We start from the raw sequence: 21,111 nt of genomic DNA on the forward strand, positions 1-21,111 counted from the left end.
TCAGAAGTATGATTTGATTTAATAAAGATTAAGTACAACAGCTTGTAGTAGAAGGTAAGATATGGAGATACTATTTCAGTTTGAAAAATAAATGTTTTAACAGAATAATTTACCACGTGTAAGTATATGTTTCTAAAAGCAAAGAAGTTTAGAGGAACTGGGTATGTTTTACACACTTGTAAACCTAAATCTTCAGGACTGTAGCTTTGTAGAAAGCCTGTGAGACTTTGTCATGATCTCAAATAAATTAATTGTATTTATTTTTAAAAGGCCTAATACATTTAAAATGTATGTGTTTTAAGAATTTTTTTTCTGTCTTTCAGGAAAGAATAAAGATGATAAGAGATAAAAATAGAAAATAAGATATTATATAAAATTATTATATCTTATTTCTATTTGCTTTACAACACCAAGGGTTACTTGTTTTTTCTCTTAATTTTTAGATTTAAAAAAATGTAAAATATTACCAAAGCTTGAGATAAAGCAATAATGTTTTGTTTCAAAGCTAAAAGTTTAGTGTTCACATTTAATCAATTGTCCCTCTATTAATGTCAAAAGAAAAGTTATGACAATTATCTTTCCATTTGTACTAAATCTTTATTTGTGAAACACTGTGAAGTTGTATTGAATCAGTGATAACTCATGTAAGTTATATTTCAATCGCCATTTCAAAAAAAAATCCTGTCCTATCTTACTTTTTCCTAAATGAGATATACTTCTGACCGGGATATTCCTCATTTATTTTTTCACATGTGCTAAAACCTTGTAGATTTTAAACATAGGCCACTGAGCTATACCCCTAGTCCTGAAGGCTCTTTACAACTTAAATCCTACAATAACTAAACTATTGTAACCTTATATAACACTGTACTTTACATAAATGATTATAACTAGCTACTTGATGCTTCAGCAAACTGCTTCTAGTGCATTTGTAATAAATTTATTCTCTCAATAAATACTGAGCACTTAATACAAGTGTAAGGAGTCTACTCTTTGGCTTATATTGTGGATATTTCACAGATCTTAGTTCCAGTCCTGTCATGTAGCAGCTACAGGATGTGAATGAGACCTAACCTTACTGAGGGGCCCTGACTGACCTAAGACATTTAAGATCACTCTCTTCTTCTCGCTGAAATGCTTGGTTTAGGACTTAACTCAGCTAACTTGTATCAACCAAGCTGTGATTTGAAGCCCAAGGCTTGTGCCGTACAGTCAAAGCAGTTGCCTTCTCTGTTTGGACAGAGAAGAGGAAGTTTATAGTCCAGTGCTGTTGGCAGTCATGACACAGACCTGAAGGGAGCCACCTAAGATGAATTAGATAACAGTGGACATCATGGTGGAAAGAATAAAAGAAACTGGGTCATTGGTGGCATTGTTTGGATGTTAGATCAACTGATGCCCAAGCCTGCCTGACAGCTGGAGTCTAGAGTCCCATGGGTCACGCTACTCCTCATCACTGAAGCCTTATTACAAAGCCTGTGACTCCTTATCACAAGGCTCTAGGTGCTTTGCTTGCAAGTTGGATTGTGCTTGTACAGAGTAACCTAACTGATGCACACAGAGAAATAAGCACCACCTTCTGAATAACAGATGGGGACTATGTAAAGCTACGGAGCCTGCATGTCAGTTCCTGTACTGACGCGGGAATCTTGGGCCTTCTCCTGAATTTCTGCTTCTATATTGTATGAGCTTAGGACATAAATCAGCTATTTTGAGGCGAGAACTTGACCTTTCCCCTCCAAATTCTTCCATTCATGTCTCTCCAAGGGAGGAGTGACTTTGGTAATTGGCAGATCGTTGTAAGAGTCATGCTATGAGCTAGTCCCTTGCTTGGCTCTCTCATTCACATCTGCCTTCCACAGAAATATGCTCGCTGCATACAGCCCTAGATGACAAGAACCGAAGTCGACAGTTGCTGTGTTCGCCCATGTTTTCCCAGATAGGTAGATCTCTCTAGAATCTTACAAATACACCTGTAACATGATGGCTTGTAAATTCCAGAGAAAGCACTTGAAAGGAGGGCTTCTGAAGACATGTAGAGAAGGTAGTCAAGGAGGGGAAGCTCCTAGAGGTCCATGCCAGCAGGCTGTCGATGGAGATGGTGCTGTCAGCTCCAGCTTCACCCGCACTCATCACACCCTCTTATCTTAGAAATTGGTTGTGACCCAGGATGGAATTGTTTTTTTCAAGTCACTGGATGCACAGATTCTCTCTAGAGGACAAGAAGATGAAATCTCGTCTTGCCCTGGGTTCTAAGCTATTCGGTCAGTTTCACTCTAGTCAGTGCTCTTTAACTCTGTCTAACAGCTGTATGTATTTCTCAGGAAGGTGAGAAGTATGAAATGACAAGCCAGTCACAGCAAGTATTGCACTAATATATGGGGTAAAGAGTTATCATTGACTCTATATACAGAGCAGATCTATAGGTGCTACTGAAGATACACACACAGTGTTAACACACTAATGCCCAACCTCAAGCTTACAACTAGAAAGAAAATAATGCACACTCAACTCCCATTCAAATATTGACATATGTTCTGGTGTTTTGATTAGACTGAACTTAGGCACTGGCATTTGAACGTAGGATCCTCTTAGGATTTTTTGTTTCTTTTTTGTTGTTGTTGTTTCCAGGCTGTCCCTGGAACTCTGTAGACCAGGCTGGCCTCCAGAGAACCACCTGTCTCTGCCTCCCAGAGTGCTGGGATTAAAGGCTTGGGCCACCACAGTCCTGCTTGGAGGTAATGTCTTTTCAATTTTAGTATATGTGCTGCCGAAGCAAGCACAGGTAATATCTTTTTTTCTTTTCTTTCTTTTGAGACAGGGTTTCTCTGTATAGGCCTGGCTGTCCTGGACCTCACTCTGTAGACCAGCTGGTCTCGAACTCAGAAATCTGCCTGCCTCTGCCTCCCAAGTGCTGGGATTAAAGGCGTGTGCCACCACCACCTGGCAGGTAATATCTTTTCAAAAGAGGCTCTTCACACAGCCTTTGGCTGCTTCTGCCTTTAGCTACGTGAGGATCAAGTAAAGAGGCTTTTTCTGAGGCTGGAGCTCTAATAATGGACTTTCCGGCTCTATACTGTATGTATGTATGTATGTATGTATGTGCACATATATGTACACACACATATATATATGTATATATAAAACTGTGTGTGTGAATTGTTATATTTTCTAAATATTTGGCATGATTTTTGAGTAGTTATTTAATAGATTTAATAGATTAATTAACTAAAATAACTGTGTTCATATCAGATACCAAGTGATAGATACAATAACATAAGGAATAATAGACTGATAGATTGCATTCTAAGTTTTAAGTTGACTGGAGATCAATAAAGATATGAAGTAGTTGCTGTAATCTTATGGGGCAAGTGTGAGTTGTATATAAGTGGTTATGTCTAATGTGTCTAGTTCTGAGGCACATACCCTTAGCTACTACACTAAATTGCCAGGCCAGATCATAAAACCTTATGTAAGCCATACAATCCCCATGCAAAGTTATATATAATGAGAAAGGACAAATATAGAACATAGCAGCTCATATGTAAACCACTGGGCTGAAGTCTAAACAAACTTTGTAGCTTCTAAGTTGTACTATCAGGTATGCCTGTTTTTGCATGGGACTTCCAAAAGTCATAAGCCTGTTTTCTATTTTCTTCTCTTAGGCTAAGATTCTGCAGTCAACCATTCAATTGCATATATGGTAAACATTCTTGTTTCTTGTCTTTTTGTTGTCCAGACTGTAAGACGCCAATCTGATGAACACGGATATCTTTATCTTCTACCTATGTGCACCTGGGCTGCTGAGTTCTACTTAGTAGATCAGATAGTGTTAAAAGTTTGTAATCTGGTGATGTAGCACACTTGGTAGAGTTCTTGCCTAATGTACACAAAGCCCTAGGTTTGATCCCCAGTACCACATAAATCAGGTATGCTGCATACCTGTAACCCTGGCACTTGAGATGGAATCAGAAGGGCCCGAAGTCCAATGCCATTACTGGCTATAAAGGAAGTTCAAGGGTGTTTTGGGAAACATTACACCAGCTCTAGCTGGTGCTGGCTAGCATTGTGGCAGCTTGACACAAGCTTGAGTCATTTGGAAGTGGGACTCTCAGTTGAGGAGATACCTGCATAAGATTTGCCTATAAACAAGCCTGTGGTGTAATTTCTCTGTGATGTCTAATGTGAGAAGGCCCAGCTTATTGTGGGTGATGCTGCCACTAGGTTGGTGGTCCCAGGAGCTATAAGAAAGTAGGCTGAGCAAATCATGGTGAGTAAGCAGTAAGCAGGAATCCTCTCTGGCTTCAATTTCAGTTCCAGCCTCCAGGTAACTATCCTTCTTAAGTTCCTGCCTTGACTTTCTTCAATGATGGATAATGATGTAGGAACCCTTTTCTTTCCCAAGTTGTTTACGGTCACAGTATTTTATTAGAGCAATAGAACCTCTAACTAAGACATGGTCTAAAAATTAAATAAAATGTATATGTAAAAAAAAAAATCAGGATGGAGCTGGAGAGATGGCTCAGTGGTTAAAAGCACTGGCTGCTCTTCCACAGGTCCTGGGTTCAATTCCCAGCCCTGAAATGGCAGTTTACAACTGTCTGTCATTCTAGTTACCTGGGATCTGATACCCTCACACAAGACATACATGCAGGTAAAACACCAATGCACATGAAATAGAAATAAATAACATTTTTTAAAAAAATCAGACATGATATACTGTACCCAATTCTTTGCCATATTCAGTCCCTATTTTTATGCTTTCTGCTCCTTGCTAGAGTGAAGAGAATGTTACCTTTCCCATTGAAATCCAGTCCCCGCACCTGTCTTCTGGACTCTTGGCTGCACTCTTTCAGGAACACTGTGCTGTAAATTATGACCTTTTCTCTTCCATCTGAAGCCACTCTTCTTTTGCTGTTGTAACAGTAGCATCAAAATATAAACAGAAATCTTGGATGCTAAGCAAACAGTCTCTATTGGATCCTATTGTTAACCTTACTCTCCTGCATGCATACCTAGTGTCTCAAAAGAGAGCTAGGTAGAAAGGACCAAACCCTGGGCCAGGAATTAGGATCAGATCACTAGAAGATTTTTATATGTCCCTAGTAAGAGGGAAACTGATAAACTAATATTGTTTATGTCTACCCATACATGATATTATAAGTCAGTATGTTAGATGAAAAATCCCAACCTTCTTTTCCAAAGGACTAACTTTTATTGTTATATTATTCTTATTTGTTTGTTTTTTAAATGAAGTGATGATATTGCTAGGTAGAATTTAAAATATTTTCACTTAGAAAAATAAAAGCTTGCTAACTTGTCAAGATAATACAAAGTTATTTTGCATTTACTTTTGCTCTTATAAATTAAAAGTGTAGAATCAGTGTTATAACTATTTTCTCACCTCCTCCCCACCCATCAACACTTCCTTATCTGGCTATCAGACCAATTACTTTACCAAAAATACCCTCACTAGGGTACTCCATGAGCCCTGTAGCACAAAAGACTATTTTCATTTTAGAAGGTCTTTTAGTGTACTAAGGCCAAGTGAGCCATACCTTCTTCCTTCAGCTCTTTGTGGCTTGTGTTACTCTGCTGGTTTCTGAATCATTCTTTGACCTCATTTCCATGGCAAGCTACACACCATGTTACAAATTGGAGGCATCTATTCTGTCTACATGTCTTACTATGTTTTCCAAGTTGACCTCATCCCCTCCCATATCTTCTGTGTCTAGATTCTGTTCTCTCCAATGCTATTTCATACATAATTTATAACAAGACAAAACTGCACTCATCAGTTTCCTTCTCCTTTCCAAATCTTCATTTGGTAAATCAAATGCTACCACTTCTGGGAATTTAGGAGTTGTCCTGACTGGCCTTTTCTTGATCTCTTGCATGAATCATAGGACTAAGGTCATATTTAAAGCATCCCATTGCTTCTCCTTATCAGTACTGTAGTCCTGGCTGCCCTATTGCTTCTCCTTATCAGTACTGTAGTCCAGGCTGCCCTATTGCTTCTCCTTGTCAATACTGTAGTCCAGGCTACCCTAATTCTGGCCTCTACCATTATGATAAATTTCTACTGGGACTTGCCTTTTCAAAATATACTCTACAATGCAAGCAGATGGTAAGATTAGGCACACTCACAGCAGAATGGCTATAGACTCTAAAATGCAGACAGAATAAGCCCTGGCTGACCTGGAACTCTATGTAGACCAGGCTGGCCTAGAACTTATAAAAGTCTGCTTGCCTTGGTCTCTCAAGTGCTAGAATTTTTCTGAATGTACATTTTTTCACCTTGTCAGAATAATCTTTTAAAAATGAAAATATGATATTATTGCCTGATGTTCAATAGTCTCCAATAACTGCACACTCAAGACCAGAATTTCTACAAGTCTTGCAAGACTCATATCAGAGGCTACATTGCCTCTGGCTTCCTCTCTGGCCTCCTTTCTTTTGACTGTCCTTAACTCATTCTCCCTCAGTCAAAAAAAAAAATCATCTAAAAACACTGCTCCATCCTATCTCAGTGTTCTGAATGCTCACAAGGTTCCTAGACTTGGCATATTTTCTCCCATGCCAGTCATTATATGTATAACTTCTACTCATCTGAACATATGCAAGCCTTCCCTGACCTACATCTTTCTACCATGTTTGCTCCTTCTATTAGTCAGTTCTCAAATATCCTGTATTTTTCCTTACTTTGCACACTTTAATTATTGAATGATTATTTAATTGTTTGATGTTTCATCATATCTGCAACATCAAGCAGAATGCCTGACATAGTGAAGATGCATAATAGCCACATCACAATCACTTGACTGACTACTTACAGAGCCGAAGAAACTAAACTGTCCAAACAACAAGGTTTCGTGGGCAAACATAGTCAAACGTTAACCTGGGTTCTCTATACTTACCCTTTTCTCTTTCTTCAACCACACTCACTTGCTTCATTTCTTACTTTCTGTATAGACATGAAAATAACACTGTTCAGCCCATATTTGGGAACTTCAATTTGTGTTGGACCTTGGAAGAACTATAGATCATGTATAATGCCTTAAGGATCTGATTTTTATCTCAGAATGTGGCTTTTTTTCTGTTCTCTAAGCTGTTAAGACCAAATTTTTGGGTTTGGTTTTGGATTTCTAATAAACACACACATGACCAAGCCAACCACAATTGTATGTGTCACTTGTTCAGAATCCTGTCAAAAAAGACAAAAACCACCCTTAGACACTGATGGTGAGTGTATATCTTAAACACCAAGATCTCAAGGAGGGAAATACATGAATTGTGAAATACTCCCATGGTTAACCAAAGTGATTCTTTCTACTTCAAAAGCGGATAAAGGTACCCACTGTTGGTGTTCTTGTTAATGCTGTGTTAATTGTACTTTTCATTCTCATCAGTCTCATTGCTAGAGATGCTATTTCATGATAATTTTTTTTGTGGTTCTGGGATTACAAATTGGAGTCTGCTCTCGTGGGCTCTTATGAGTCAGTTGTGTCCAGTCCTATCACAGGGGCACCTTGAGTAGTCTGTGATCATTACCTTGAAGAAACGAGTTTTCCTCTGATCTTTTGTCTGTTTGAAAAAAAAAAAAACCTGAGCGTTTTGAAAACATCTTGACTGTCATCCTCTGTGTCATAAAGTCATAAATATTATTCCTTACCCACTGATAGGTTGTTATGCTTTAAGTATGACTTTCCAAGGACTCATGTGTTGGGGATTTTATATTTATGACAATGTTCAGGGGTGAAAGAACATTTAATGGATGGGTCACTGGGTCATTAGGAGTCAGAAAGGATTGACATGGAGGTCATGATACTCCAGTCTCTCTGGCTTCTGGAATAGCAGTGTGTTCTCTCCTCTTTTCACACACTCTTAACTCTCTAATGCCATTCACATGTCCATCATTAGAGCCAATCGTCTTCAAACCTTCCAGAACTAAAAGCTAGAGACACTCCTTTTAAAGTACCCAGCAGTAGGTAGTTTATAATAACAGAAAACTGACTAGTACCAATGTATCAGAAATATACATCTTCTGTTATCTTCTCTAATTTAGCTTATCTTTAAGAAAAATTATTGAAATATTTTGTATATACACAGAAAAATTCTTGCCGAGTTCAGAGATAACTCATAAAAAAATCACTATTACTACAAAATAAACCCATTCTTCACTCCAAAGTTTCTTCCTGAAGTTTTAGTGTGTATGTTAAAAATAATTAAAGTTGACCTTTCTAGCAAAAGTATATGAACTATTCTTTTTTTAAAAAATTACATATTTTCCTTATTTACATTTCAAATTATATCTTCTCTCCTGGTTACCCCTCCAAAAATTATCAAAAACAAACAAACAAAAAGACTAACCCTATTTCCTTCCCCCTCCCCCTGCTCACTAACCCACCCCCTCCTGCTTACTGGCCCTGGCAGTCCCCTACACTGGGGCATAAACCTTCACAGGACCAAGAGTCTCTCCTCCCATTGATGACCGACTAGGCCATCCTCTGCTATACATAAGCTACTGGAGCCATGAGTCCCACCATGTGTACTCTTTGGTTGGTGGTTTAGTCCCTGAGAGCTCTGAGGGTACTAGTTAGTTCATATTGTTGTTCGTCCTAAAGGGCTGTAAACCAAACCCTTCAGCTCCTTTGGTCCTTTCTCTAACTCCTTCATTGGGGACCCTGTACTCAGTCCAATGGATGGTTGTGAGTCTCTACTTCTGTATTAGTTGGGCACTGTCAGAGCCTCTCAGGAAATAGCTATATCAGGCTCCCGACAGCCAGCACTTGCTGGCATGATGTATTCTTAACTGAACATTGTTTATTGTATACAATTGGAACTTTGCACCTTTTAGACTACTTTCCCCAATGTCTGATGACTATTGTTTCTTCCAGCATCTGGCAGCCACCTTTCTACTCTGCTTCTATGACCTTGACAGTTTTGTATTCATCATGTGAATGGCATCGTGTATCATTTGTCCTTCTGTATATGGCTTACTTAACTTGGCAAAAATATCCTCTAGGTTCAGTCACACTACAAATATGCAAGATTTCATTATCAGTTGTACTGTTGCTATCATATAATTATTTTGACATACAGCCCTGGTTTTGTGCATGGCTGAGATACAGGGACATGTTGTGCATGTAGAACTTTGATAGCACTATCTATGAACAAACTATCTCCTACACTTGTGTAGTCAAAGAGAGTTGACTGGACAAGGGTTTGTTTCTGGACATTTGTATCATGTTTATTTTTAATTGGAGGTGAGGAGATAGCTCAACATTTAAGAGCAGGACTGGGGTTCCATTTCCTGCAACTACCTGGTCACTCACATGATTGTAACTCCAATTCTAGCGGATCAGGTGCTCTGTTTTGGATTCCATGGTAATAGGCATGAATTGGTGCACAGACATACATGAATGTAAAAGATCCACACATATAAAAATAAAAATATTTAAAATTTACATATATTTTGTGTGTGTATGTTGTCTGTAGATATATATATATATATATGGAGATCAAAGGACAACTTATGGGACTTGGTTCTCTTCTGACATGTGGGTCCCAAGAATCGTACTTAATGGGTCATTCTAGTGACGGTTCCAAAACCAGGCAGTGGGTGTTAGGCTCAAATTCCATAAAAGGAGTCCTTGAGAGGGCTACTGTGTACAACTGTGAAAGTAAAATACAAGTTATGGTTCAGACCCCAGGGTGTTGGAAATGGTAGGACTGTGGTGCACCTGTTGGAGAAAGCTGTGAAGACATAGAGCTGTGAAGATATAGAGCTGTGAAGACATAGAGCTGTGAAGACATAGAGCTGTGAAGACATAGAGCTGTGAAGACATAGAGCTGGCTCAAGAAAGAGGCTCTGCTTGTGGCATAACTGGAGGGTTCATGCTGCTCAAGGCCGTGGAAGCTCAGATGATGCCACCAAGATCTGCAATGCCAGACAACAGAGTGTAGGATCTGATGTTTGCCTTACTGTGTTTTGGAATTGCTTTGGCCCAATCTTTCCTTTCTATGACCCCATTCTTCCCTTTTGGCATGGAAATATGTACTGTGCCACTGCATGTTGGGGGGGGGGTGGTATATAAAATGCTATCTGATTTTAGATAATCTCAGAGTTAAATGATTGCCCAAGTCTAAGTTGAGACTACTTTTGGACTTTTGAACGATGCTGGAACTATTATGATCTTGGGGACTTCTAGGGGTAGACTAAATTTTGCACAATCCATAAACATTAAACTTTAGGGAACAGAAACAGAATGTTATGATTTTTTAGAAAAAATTGTAGCTTAATGGCAGAATCCTTGTCTATTATGTGTACAGTCCTAGGTTCACCCCTTAGCACCATAAATAAGTAAACCTCTTAAAATGGCCAAGAAGCTTAGATTCGATAGGCCAAATATTACTATTTGACCCCAGAAATGCAGCAATAAAATGATTCTGAAAACATTCAGTTATATCCGGAGATCAGTCTCACTCTGCCGTCATCAGAGAAGCTTCCCCCTGAGGTAGACGGGAAAAATACAGAGACCCACAACTGGACACTATGCAAAGAGTAAGAGACACTTATTCCTAAATGGTAAGTCTTCAGCGCATCCTCCCCCTCAGAATTCAGGAAACTGCAGAAGCAGAGGTGGAAACACTGTAAAAGCCAGACGGGCGGTGGTGGCGCACGCCTTTAATCCCAGCACTTGGGAGGCAGAGGCAGGCGGATTTCTGAGTTCGAGGCCAGCCTGATCTACAGAGTGAGTTCCAGGACAGCCGGGGTACACAGAGAAACCCTGTCTCAAAAAAAAAAAAAAAAGCCAGACGGGATGAAGGACACCTAAGAAACAAGGCACAGACAATCGATGCATATATACGTTCTCAGAGACTGTGGCAGCATGCACAAGGCCTGCACAGGTATAGGCCCAATGGGGTCCCAGCACTGAGAGGGGAAGTAGACACATACCCACACTGTAACCCAGCAGCTATGTTCAATCGATAACTACTCACAAATGAAAAAAACTAGTTCTCTCCAAGGGAGTCTCACTGGATACACACATTACTCTTAAGGGTAGGCTTCATGCCCAGTAGTAGATGGCCAACACAAAACAAACTCAGTGGCATTCAGAGCTTTGACTTTTTTTACAGGTCCTTTGCATATATCTTATTTATTCTTAAATTATGTGTATGTAAGTGTAGGGTTGTGCACCTGAGTATAATTCCTGCAGGGACCAGTGGAGGACACTGAGTCCTCTGAAACTGGGATTACAGGCCGTTTGTAAGCTGCCTGATGTGGATGTTAGGAATAGAACTGGGTTCCTCTGCAAGAGCAGATGCTTTTAACCGCTGAGCCACCTCTGCAGCCACACCTGCTAGTAATTCATAGGTAAGATGGTGGCCAATTTGAAAGGCCAGTGTTTATAACCCCAACCTCACGACGGCTTTTAGAGTCTTAACTGCAAAAAAAATAGGCCGGAAGCTATGCCTACAAGTGCCAGGATTTCCAAAATTGAGTTGTTTCTAACTGCACATCGTTGATGGACATCGTTACTACTTTGTTAAGTAAACATATAAAAATAAGAAAGCAGATCGTACCTCTAGTTTTCTATGCTGCTATGAGTCCCTTTAGGCCCTGGGTAATTACGGTTGAGGAGTTTAACGAGGTTAGTAATCTTGGTGTGACCCCTTCAAGGACCTCTAAGTTCCAACGTTGACTGGAAGCACTCCCCCACCTCCTGGGCAGCTGTGGTGTGAGAACTGTCCTCCCAACTGAATGGGCAAGCGAAAGCGGTGGGCACTCCACTTGTGCTCCAACAGCTCTCGATGTAGCAGCCTCAGTGGTTGTGGCCGTTGGTTTTACTACTTCGTTTCTGATTTGGGCAGCTCTTGCTTGGTTTTCTTAATTGTTTTAGGCAAGCCTTCTCGTGTTACACCAAATTAAAGTGGTGAGTGGAATCGCCTTCCAGCCCTTCCTAGCATGCTATTTACAGGAGGGTTATTATACATGGCCTGTCGGGGGAGTTTCTGTTTGCTGACCATTTTCATCGCAAAAAGGTACTTGTGAAATGATTTTTTTTAAAGTTGGATGATGGTGTAATCTTTATTCATTTTACCTTTTTTTTTGTCTTTTCGAGACAGGGTTTCTCTGTGTAGCCCTGGCTGTCCTGGAACTCACTCTGTAGACCAGGCTGGCCTCGAACTCAGAAATCCGCCTGCCTCTGCCTCCCAAGTACTGGGATTAAAGGCATGTGCCACTACTGCCCGACCATTTTACTGATTTTTGATATAGATATGCATCAATTGATTTGCACGTTAAACCATTCTTATATCTCATGCATAAATCCTACTTGGTTATTATGTGTACTTCTTTTTAACATATGTTGAATTTGGTTTTATATTATTTTGGTGAGTTTTGCATCTATGTTCATTAGGGATACTGTTCACCAGGGTTTTTTTGTTTGTTTGTTTGTTTTTGTTTTTTGTTTTGTATCTTTGCCCAGTTTTTAAGTGAGTGATATTGCCTAATAAGTTCAGAAGTGTTATTTTTTTTTAATTCTTTAGACAAATTTCTACCCTTCAGATCATTATTGTTTTTGTGTAGGGATGCATGTTATGTGTGCTAGTACATGCCTTGTGTGTGTAGAAACCATGGGGCAACCCTGAGTGTCATTCCTCAGATACTATTTTGAGACAGGCTTTCCCAGTGGCCTGGTATAGAAGTAGGCTTGGGTGGCTGGTCAGAGGACTCTCGGAACCTGCCTGAGTCCACACAGAATGTCCAAGTGTCTCACATGCGTCCTGGGAGATCCTCATGCTTACAAAGCAAGTGCTTTACCAGATTTGTTTTCACAAGTGTTAATATCCTTCTATAAATAAAGTCTTATTATTCTTTCATATGTAAGCAGTTTTACTTAGCTTTACCATTATTTTAAAAGGATCTTTTTTCCCCCATCTCTAACCTGACCTATGAAATCATTTTCTTTCCGCCTAGGCTTTAGTTATGATTTCTTTGTCTTTGCTCTTTTTTTTTCTTGGTATACTGAGATAGGGTTTTACTTTGTAACTGCAGTTGATCTGGAAATCATTATGTAACTCAGGTTAGTCTTCTGCTCCAATCCTCATGACTGTTCTCCAACCCCCAGCATACTCCTAGCCCATAATGTTAATCAACTGAGAGTTTTCTTTTTACATCTTTCTTTTTTCTCTTGAAATAACTAAGATAGCAGTGTCTTATCCCAACATTATTTTGTGCCTGCCTGATCACTTCTCTATCTTCCACCCCCAATGCCACAGCCACTTTGGCAACACTTCTGTGACTGTCCATGATCTTGACCATGGTCCACACATTATGGAATGTCTGGAATATACCACTGAACCTCGAAAAGAGAGCAGACATTAGTAGGCAACTGTAGGTCCTCCCTAAGGACTGCACCTATCCCCAGTACAGATATAATTATGGTTTGTTCTTAAAAACATTGTACCCCTGAGCTTAGGCATGAAGAGACTTTCCAGAGGTGTGAGCCTGCTCTGGTCTGGACATTAATAAAGGACTGGGGAATTTAATTGTCTTACTCAGCATGATTGTGTGTGAGTAACTGTCTCATGTAGCATTTCCGTGTCTTCTTGGGAAATGGGAACCAGTCTCATCAAGTAGAGACAACTGTTTTCTCTCGGCTTACAGAAGACACTCTTGCTGTCCTTTAGATTCATGGCTCTTGGCAAAAATCCAGCAGTTACCTAAGCTGCTAAATTTTCTTATATTGTCATTTTCTGGCTTTTTAAAAAAAACATTCAAAGAAATAGTTTCCTCATAATGTATATATGTGATGTTTGTATTTGGAATTCTCTGGTATGCCAAGATTGGTTTTTTGAAAAATTCTCGGTTGCTATCGCTACTGTTTCTTTTATATCTATCATCTCATACTCTAACACGATATATATTAGGCATTCTCATTATGTTCTCCATGTTTCTTTGGCTTAGAATTCATCACATGATCATACTGAGTCCTAGAGTCTTAGCTTAAGCCAGGAAAACGTAAAAGTTCTCTTTCTTTTTCTTTTCTTTGTTTTGCTGACAGTGTATCACTGTGTCCCTCAGGCTCATGTTGTAGGTTCGTGAACTCTTTCTCTTTAGCCTCTTAAGTACTGGTACTTGGTTTAGGCATATGCTAACATGCCTGGCTATTTCTCATGACTGAATTGCTATGGACTCACATGGAGCTTATCCTATTCAGTTTCCCAGAAATGTAGCCATTGTACTCACAGATTCTCTTTAGAAATCTCTCTGGCATTTTTTTTTTCAAAGTTTCAGGTATCCTAGCTTTGGTTGGGGCTTTCAGGTATAATCTCACTTAGTATTCATTCATCCCTAAGGATTCCTGTTATGTTTCTGGGTTCTATACGTTCTATGCTTTGGGTCCAGATATATTTAAACACTTAATCCAAATGGACTAGTTGTGTCAATAAGAAGTGTGTCTTACTTAGGGTCATCATTGCTGTGGTGACGCACCATGACCAAAAGCAACTTGGGGAGGAAAGGATTCATTCAGTTTATACTTTTACATCATTGTTCATTGTTGGAGGAAGTCAGAACAGGAATTTAATCAGGGCAGGAACTTGGAGGCAGAGACCATGAAGGAATGATGTTTACTGGCTTGCTTACCAGGGCCACTGGTCCAGGGGTGGAACCCCTCACAATGAGTTGCCTCCCCCAACCTCCATCAATCACTAATTTTTTTTTTTTTTTTTTGGTTTTTTGAGACAGGGTTTCTCTATATAGCCCTGGCTGTCCTGGAACTGGCCTCGAACACAGAAATCTGCCTGCCTCTGCCTCCCAAGTGCTGGGATTAAAGGCATGCGCCACCACTGCCCGGCTCATCAATCGCTAATTAAGAAAAAGCCTTGCAGCCTGACCTCATAGAGGCATTTTCTCAATTGAGGTGCCTTCCTTTCCAGGGACAATAACTTGTATCAAGTTGACATCAAGCTAGCCAAGCAGATTGTCATACATGGTATGAAATCTACCATATTGCTGGGAATGGAAGACCTGGTTGTGAAAACTTCCTTATCTTTAGAGTTTGATTTGACATGAGAATCCCAAGAAAGAAAATGCCACTGCATTTAATACTAGTGTGTCACACTAAGCAATGAAATAGAGGGTCTATGAGTATGATTCCTCTCAGCTCCCAAGTACAGTTACAGAGGGGTAGGGACAGACCATAGAAGGAAGAATAAATGTGCTCTTAGACCTCTGATGGAAAACAGGCAGGAACAACAATCTATTTCCAGGAGTTCAAAGCTAGACTGGAGGAGAAATAGAACATTATACATTTCCCAAAGAAATACTTTGGAAAGCCACTCCTCTATACCCCCTCTACATAATGCCCCTTCTGGTTTTTTTCTAGTGTTGAGTTCAACTTTCATTCCTATGTACTCAATGCTGGAGAATCATATAGGATTCCAAATACTGGTTTTGAAACACCTTACTGTCCCTGTCTGTCAGGATGGATTCCACACACACCCATCACCACAGTGTCTGCAATGCTCTTCAGCAGCACCCCCACACCAACCTGAAACCTAATTCTTATCCTTCTCACTAGCTCACATCTTCAGTTTCAATGACTTCAGTTTAACATTTAGATGCTGTAAGCCAGGCATGGTCGCATGTGACTGCAACCCCAGTACTTGGAAAGTAGAAACAGGAAGGTCAGGAATTCAAGACCAGCCTCAGCTACATAGCAAGTCTGAGTTTAGCCTGAGTTATTTGAGACCTTGTCCAGATCCTAAAGGGTTGAAAGTAAAAACAATCTTAATAAGTTACTAAATATTTGATTTTTGTTTGTTTGTTTGAGATAAGAGTCTCATAAAACCCAGACTGAACTCCAATCCTTCTGGCTTGGCCTCTCAAGTGCTGGGATTATAGGTACCTGGCAAGCTATTAGTTTTTAAACATGTAATACTTAGAAGTTGTAAAGATTTCAGAGTACATAAAGTATTATTTTCAATAGAAATAGTTTATATTACAAATGTTTCCTCTAAGAAATAAGTCTTTACATCCCAAATGAACTTCTAGAAATTCAGATTAGAAATAACCTCATTGGAAAAATGTAGCCACTGTTTCTCAGGTCATTGTCTTTATCTTATTTCTGATAAGGTTACTGCACTGCTAAATCAGGACAATACTTAGTCGGGGATTTTTGTAATGCTTTAAACATAATCCCTCAAACTGGCATGTAATGTGAAATGCAAAAAAGGGGAACGCTTAGATGCCTTTATTCCACACTACAAGTAGGGGCTGAACCTTGGACCTTGGGCATGATAGTCTAGTGCTCTGACATTTGATTTAACCTATGTCACTCTCTCAGGCTGACTTTGCTATTGTAGCAGCACTGATGTAGATAACCAGGCACATCTTATCTACATTTGTTGCCTACACTCACTGCTGTATTTACTCTTTGATACAATATAAATGTTTATCTTTTCAGAACCTGTAATTAGGTCTACTTACTGTGGTAAGGGCAGGAAACTAGAAGATACAAGGCTATCAAAGGACTCAGAAACATACTATTTATATACAGCAGGGCAGACAAATGGAATGTTTATTCCAGGAAACCCAGTCAGCAGGCATAGTCTTGAATACCAAGCAAGTATTTGAAATCAGGGCCTGTCTTTTGATCTTTTAATGGTAGTTTTCAAAATGGTTTTCTTTTTTAAAATTAATTTTTAGGTTAGCACAGGAATCAGTGCTAACACAATGGCCTTTTCATATATATTATTATACTTTGAACTTTCTCACACCACCCCCAGTAGGCTCCACTTTGTTTTCCTATTATAAGTATCCCACTAATTTTCCACTTCCCTTATGGTCTCTTCCTCCCATTTCATGATCATCTTTGTTTCATGACAAACACATAAAATTCTAAATTTAAATCTAGTATAAAACATGTAGTATTTGTGCAAATGTGGCTCATATCAAAACTTCAATGGATTTCCATTTGGATCCATTTTCCTGCAAATGTCATGACTTCACTTTCTTGTACGGCTGATTAAAATTCCATAGTGTTTTTGTACCACACTTTATCTCCTGATCTACTGATAAGTACACAGGCTGGTTCAGTTTCCTGGCTACTGTGAATAATGAAGCAATGAGCATGGGTGTGAAGGTATCTGTTTCCATGGCAGGTTGCTTAGCTGCTGGCGTATACTAAGTGTATTTTAAGTGGTATGGCTAGGTCATGGTAGTTGTACTTTCAGTTTCTTTAGGAACCGCCATTCTAGTGTTTTCAAAGGTTTATTACTACTTTCTTTTTTTGAGATGGGGTTTCTCTTTATAGTCCTGGCTGTGCTGGAACTCCCTCTGTAAACCAAGCTGGCAAAGAACTCAGACATCCACCAGCCTCTGCCTTTGCTGGCAATGTATGCCACCACCACACCCAGCATGGAGCATTTTTATACGTATAGGTGCTTTGCTTGCATGTCTGTCTGTACTTTAGGTGTGTGCAGTGGCCAGAGGCCACGTGTCCGATTTTCTGTAACTGGAGTTACAGATTGTCATTAGCCAACATGTGGCTGCTGGAGATTAAACCTAGGTCCTGTCCAAGGGCAAAAAGTGCACTTAACTACTGATCCCTCTAGCTCCTCCATGACTTTTTAAAGTGGTTGCGTCAGTTCACATTCCCATCGTCAGTACAGAAGAGCTCCTCTTTCCTCACATCTTCTGTGATGTGCTTTTTCTTTTCTTTTCTTTTTTTTAAAGATGTATTTATTATTATATGTAAGTACACCCTAGCTGTTCTCAGACACCCCAGAAGAGGGCATCAGATCCCATTACAGGTGGTTGTGAGCCACCATGTGGTTGCTGGGGATTGAACTCAGGACCTTCTGAAGAGCAGTCGGTGCTCTTACCCGCTGAGCCATCTCTCCAGCCCTGCAGTGTGCTATCTTGATGGGAAGCTTTACTGGAGATGGAATCTCAAGGTAGTTATAATTCACATTTCCCTATTAGTTTCCTTATTAGGATGTTGCATGTTTTCCAAGTATTTACTGGCCGCTTGCAGTCTTCTGAGAACTGTCTATTTAGGTAATCATTCATCTATTGAACATATGACTTGTATCATTTTTGAAGTGTGTTATTCTAGCTATTAACATTATCTGATACATAACTAGCTGTGTTCTTTTTGTTTTCTCCTCATGCAGTAAGCTCCCTTCACAGGGACAGGTGGTTGTCCCTTTGCTGTGTCATATTTCATGTAATTCCATTTCAGTTCTTGGGATTATTTCCTCTGGTACTAGAATCCTTTTCAAAAAATTCTTGTTGGGCAGTGGTGGCACACGCCTTTAATCCCAGCACTTGGGAGGCAGAGGCAGGTGGATTTCTGAGTTTAAGGCCAGCCTGGTCTAAAGAGTGAGTGCCAGGACAGCCAGGGCTACACAGAGAAACCCTGTCTCAAAAAAACAAAAAACAAAAACAAAAAAATCTTTAAAGTGCTTTTTCGTCAGTGTTTGCAGTTTCAGGTCTTTGAGTTTCAATTCATTTTTGACTTTTATACAGGGCAAGTGATGTGAATCTAATTTTGTTCTAAGTGTGGAAATCCAGTTTCCCCAAAATCACTTATTAAAGAGGCAGTATTTTCTCCAAGTGTTAATAAGTTTGTCAAGAGCAGGTGGCTGTATGTAGACACTGATTCCAAGTGCTCTGTTGTGCGTGTAGCATCTCAGTGTGTCTGGACTGTGTTGTTCTGTTACTATGACTCTGCAGTGTGCGACTGGGTATTGTGATACTGTGGTGTAGTATCTCAGTGTGTCTGGACTGTGTTGTTCTGTTACTATGGCTCTGCACTGAGACTGGGTATTGTGATACTGCCAAGGACTGCATTATAGTTGGGCTTTTATACTTTCATATACATTTGTGACTGTTATTTTCTAATTTTGTGAAGAATATTACAAGGATTTTTAGGAGGACTTTATTGACTCCTTATATTGCATAGGGTACAACCACTTTTTGTAGTATTAATTCTGCCAATCCTCGAACATGAGAAATCTTTCCAACTTTTAAGTATCTTCACCCCCTCCACCAATGTACTTTCTAACACTTGCTTCACACTTACTTGGAGTTTCTTTGGTTTTTTTTAAGACTTTTTTTTTTTAAAGATTTATTTTTTATTATAAATGAGTACATTGTAGCTGTCTTCAGACACACCAGAAGTGGGCATCAGATTTCATTACTGGTGGTTGTGAGCCACCATGTGGTTGCTGGGATTTGAACTCATGAACTTCCGAAGAGCAGTCGGTGCTCTTACACGCTGAGCCATCTCACCAGCCCTACTTGGAGTTTCTTAACATGCAAAATTGGGGTCTAATACTAGATTTGCTAAGCCCTGCATCTAAGGATGGTTCCCAGGAATCTATACTAAAGACCACAGGTGGACTAGGTCATTTTAGTCTGTAACTTTGAGCTGTTTATTTGTTGTGCTGGGAGGGAGGAAAAGCCCAGATGATCATGTCAGCTTGCAGATTTTCACATTCTTAAAACGTAGGCATTTTAGGTTTGATGATTTCTGGTTGTAGTAGACGGCTACTGTGTGGAAATATCCTTATTAGCAACCATGCCCTCTTCCTGCTGTCTGAGATCCTGGAATATGTCCCTCACAAAGCCAAGCCTGGAGTGAGTGTAAGATCTGGTTCCCAGTCTATAGCTCATATGTGGGAGAACAGAGTGAGGTCATCTCCAGTTGTGGGGAGAGGGCTAAGGTAGGCTACATCCCCTGCAAGGGCCCCTGTGTAATGTGGACACTAGCTACTGTGCTTACAGAGAGAACACCGTCTTGAGTTTAAGAGGCATGGAACATAAACTATAGGAGTAGGCAGGATTTGGCAGGTGAGCAAAGTTCCTTTTTTATGATGGTTGACTTTAATGTTAACTTGCCACAAATTATAATCATCTGAATAGAGAGCCTCATCTGAAGAACTGTCCTGGTTTCCTTGACTGATGTGGGAAGGCCCAGCCTGACTGTGGGCAGCAACTCCAGGTAACAGCCCAGTTAAAAGTCTATTTCATATGGAGCAGAGACTGAAGGAAGGACAAGACAGCCTGATATAGCTGTCTCCTGAGAGGCTCTGACAGTACCAGACTAATACAGATGTAGAGGCTCACAGCCAACCATTGAACTGAGCATAGGGTCCCCAATGAAGGAGTTAGAGAAAGGACCCAAGGAGCTGAGGGATTTGCAGCCCCTTAGGATGAACAACAATATGAACTAGTACCCTCAGAGCTCCCAGGGACTCAACCACCAACCAAGGACTATACATGGTGTGACTGATCTGGCAGCCTATGTATAGTAGAGGATTGCAAAGTCGATCATCGATGGGAGGAGAAGCCCTGGGCCCTGTGAAGGTTCTGTGCCCCAGTGTAGGGGAATGCCAGGGCCAATAAGTGGGAGAGGGTGGGGTGGCAAGCATGGGGAAGGGGGAGGCAACAGGGGTTTGTTCTTGGTTTTGTTTGTTTTTTGGAGGGGAAACTGGGAAAGGAGAAATCATATGACATGTAAATAAAGAAAATATCTAATGAAAAAATAAAAACATTTTAGGTAAATAGAAAAAAAAAGTCTATTTCAGAGGGAGGGTCATTTGGCTCTCCTTGAACTACACTGATTCGCACTACTGGTGCCTTCACTCTCAGCAGAATCAGCATTCCCAAGCTTCCATTGCTCAACAGGGAACACAGGCTCTATGGGAATTTCCTGGGTTTCTAGTGCCAGACTGGGACTACTGGGGCAACCCTACTTGTGAAATGAGTAACTGTGAGTCATCACCTCACAGTGAAAGATAGCTATTTGGGCCTTAGTCCGATTGAGGCACCCAGTCAGGAGTGATACGACCATCGTTATGAAGTTCATTTAATACACTGACTTTGGCTCTCTCTTCTCCTTCCCCACACCTCCTCCCGCTCTCTCCTTGGTGTTCCTCCTCTAGAGACCCTGCCTAAAACTTTTTTGGGGGAACAGGGTCTTCTGCACTCCGGGCTTGCCTTGAAATGTCCTTTTACACAGTAGGACAATCCTTGTTATGGTACTAGACCACAAAACAAATACACGAGGAAAATAAAAGAAAAAAAAAAAA

General features: G+C 40.2%; 1 long non-coding RNA gene across 1 annotated transcript; it reads right to left on the bottom strand.

Moving 5' to 3' along the window:
• LOC116069198 lies at positions 1-5,492 on the bottom strand. Its single transcript, XR_004109899.1, has 2 exons — positions 4,796-5,492; positions 1-2,212 (listed from the first exon to the last, which is right to left on the bottom strand). It is a non-coding gene; the product is annotated as an uncharacterized LOC116069198 (long non-coding RNA).
• Between the last annotated feature and the right edge of the window lie 15,619 nt (positions 5,493-21,111).

Source organism: Mastomys coucha, unplaced genomic scaffold, assembly GCF_008632895.1.
Source record: "Mastomys coucha isolate ucsf_1 unplaced genomic scaffold, UCSF_Mcou_1 pScaffold22, whole genome shotgun sequence".
Taxonomy (NCBI): domain Eukaryota; kingdom Metazoa; phylum Chordata; class Mammalia; order Rodentia; family Muridae; genus Mastomys; species Mastomys coucha.